A 3,042-nucleotide genomic window follows, 5' to 3' on the forward strand; every position below is an offset into this window, starting at 1 on the left:
TACCATCAAAAACAGTTTAGGCAACAGTGTATCAAATATAATTTGTGCCCACTGCAGTCAGAATTTTAAATACTGGGATCTGAGCGTGAGGGGGATTGCGTTACTTGTTGTCTTTTTATTTGATTATGTCTCATTCATTCACTCACTCCATTCTAAATCAGGTTTTTCTCCAGCATGAATTCTCAAGTGTTTTTTAAGATGTCCTTTCAGATCGAAACTCTTTCCACACTGAGGGCATGTGTGGGGTTTCTCTCCAGAGTGAACTGACAAGTGGTCTTCAAAATTTCCTTTAAAACTGAAACTCTTTCCACACTGAGAGCAGGTGTAAGGGCCCTTTGCAGAGTGAATTCTCAAGTGGTTTTTAAAATGTCCTTTTCGGTTGAAACTCTTTCCACACTGTTGGCAGGTGTGGGGTTTCTTTCCGGAGTGAATTGCCAAGTGGTCTTTAAAATATCCTTTATGATTGAAACTCTTTCCACACTGAGAGCAGGTGTAAGGCTTCTCTCCAGAGTGGATTCTCATGTGGACTTTAAGGCTTCCTTCTCTATTGAAACTCTTTCCACACTGAGAGCAGATGTAAGGCTTCTCTCCAGAGTGAATTCTCATGTGGTTTTCAAGATGTACTTTCATATTGAAACTCTTTCCACACTGAGGGCATGTGTGTGGTCTCTCTCCTGAGTGAACTGCCAAGTGGTATTTAAAATGTTCTTTCTGATTGAAACTCTTTCCACACTGAGAGCAGGTGTAAGGCTTCTCTCCAGAGTGGAGTCTCGTGTGTCTTTTAAGGTTTCCTTCTCTATTGAAACTCTTTCCACACTGTTGGCATTTATAAGGCTTTTTTCCAGTATGAATTGTCATGTGACTGATAAGGTTTCCTTCTCTACTGAACCTCTTTCCACACTGTTGGCAGATGAAATTACTTCCAGTTCCAGTCATTTGAGCATAGGAGTTAATTGAAGTAATTTTTTTTTTCTTTAACTAGTTCCTATAACTTTAACAGACATCCAGTTAAGTTTTTTACTTTCCTTTCATTATGACAGACTTCCATTTTAGTTCCTTAAAAATAATATCTTTGAATGTCAGGGGTATTCGTGATAGCACCAAAAGGAAATCAATCTTTTTATTCAGTAGACGAAAAAATGCTGCTTTGATATATATATATATATATATATATATATATATATATATATATATATATATATATATATATATATATATATATATATATATATATATATATATATATATATATATATATATATATATATATATATATATATATAATTTTTATTTATTACATTTTTTTTTCAAGACACTCATTCGGTAGGCAATGATGTGAAGTTTTGTAAAGCACAGTGGGGTGATATAGTATGTTATTTCTGTCTTGCCTCTCAACAATCAGCAGGTGTCGCCATTCTACTTAATCATTTTAAAGGAGATATAATTGAATCAGTGACTTTAAATGAGGGTAGATGGATAATTTTGGTTTTCAAATTAGACAATTCCTTCTTTATAGTTTGCAATTTATATAACAATACAGCTCTAGCAAAAATAATGTTTTTACAACTTTGTATGAAACTTGAAGCCTTTATAAACAAATACAAGGATGCACACTTGATTATTGGAGGCGATTATAATGATGCTCCAGATGATCTTGTAGATAGAAAACCTATAAAATTAATCTCACATTCAAGATTCAAAAGTACCGCATATATTTGTGAACAACTGGCAATTATAGATGTTTGGCGTTTTTAAACCCTGACATTAACAAATTTACCTGGAGCAATGTTGCAGTCTAGAATTGATCTATGGCTTATATCTCCCTCTTCCCCGTCACCCCGTCACATATTAATGTTTTTCTTTTTTTTAATGTAAACAGAAAGAGGCAGGGTTGTGTTTTATATTTTGTTTTTTATAAATATACATACAGTGAAGATAATCAATATGCATTGCTTGAACCACATTTGTGTGGCTATTAATGTTTCATATTTTTTTAATGAAAATGAAAAGAGCCAGAGTGGTGTTTTATGACATATTTCGTTTTATTGTAGCCTAAAATATACATACAGGAGTGAGACCGAGCTGAGTGGCGCTATCAAGAACGCTGCTTTTCCATCAGCAGAGTATCAGACTTGTGTCCTCCCGTCCTCTGGAGTTTGTTCTTCTGAGTCAAACTTAGGCGCGAGAGAGGCGGAAGTACAGCTGAAAGCGGCCGTCATCCAGACACAGCTCCTGGAGCGCCTTGAAAGCACGTCTATTTCATTTCAAACGCATTCATTAACAGTGAAGCCGAGAGCAAGATATGCCTCATCATATTTTCTGCATTTAGCTTTTGAATGACCAGCACCTGCCTGGGATGTCTGTGGGACCTCATCTACTGCTTTTCTCTTGCCTTGTATAAACCGATACATCTTCCATGAGAAGTCAGTTAACTTGGCCTTTGTTTTTTTTTTTATGTCCCGTGCCCCCCCGTTACGTCAGGTTTTTGGCAGGTTTTTTAATGTCCCGCGCCCCCCTCTGCAGTACCTGTGCGCACATTTCATTTATTTATTATAACTTTTATGTTGGTTTGGTCGTTTGGCTGTTTCCTTATGAAGGTCCAGAAATGCCTTTCTTTTTTTTATTAATTTGTCAAGTTTTTTGCCAGGTGGCTTTTTTAATTATATGATGTCATTACGTTGCTGTCTTGCCGCCAGCCAATCGCTGCACTGCTGATCATGGTTTGGAGTATCGATGCATCTGCCCTCTTCAGGGAACACAATAACATGCAGTAATCTCAGATCATTTAATCCAGATATTGTTATCCAATCCACAAATTAGCCAGAGATCAGTCATCATGATTAGAAGATCTGGAATCTGTCAAATCATCTCAGATGTATTAAGCGAGGTACGAAAAACGGAGCCCATGTTTCATGTGTATCCCAGTGGTAAACTTGGGTATTATAGTGTAATGGGAACTGGGTGGGTTATGATTAATCCCTTTTATTCTCAAAAATGAGCCACATGACTAATAAAAAAGTAAATGTTTATTTACTTTGAATA

The sequence above is a fragment of the Gobio gobio genome (assembly GCF_949357685.1).
Source record: "Gobio gobio genome assembly, chromosome: 5".
Taxonomy (NCBI): Eukaryota; Metazoa; Chordata; class Actinopteri; order Cypriniformes; family Gobionidae; genus Gobio; species Gobio gobio.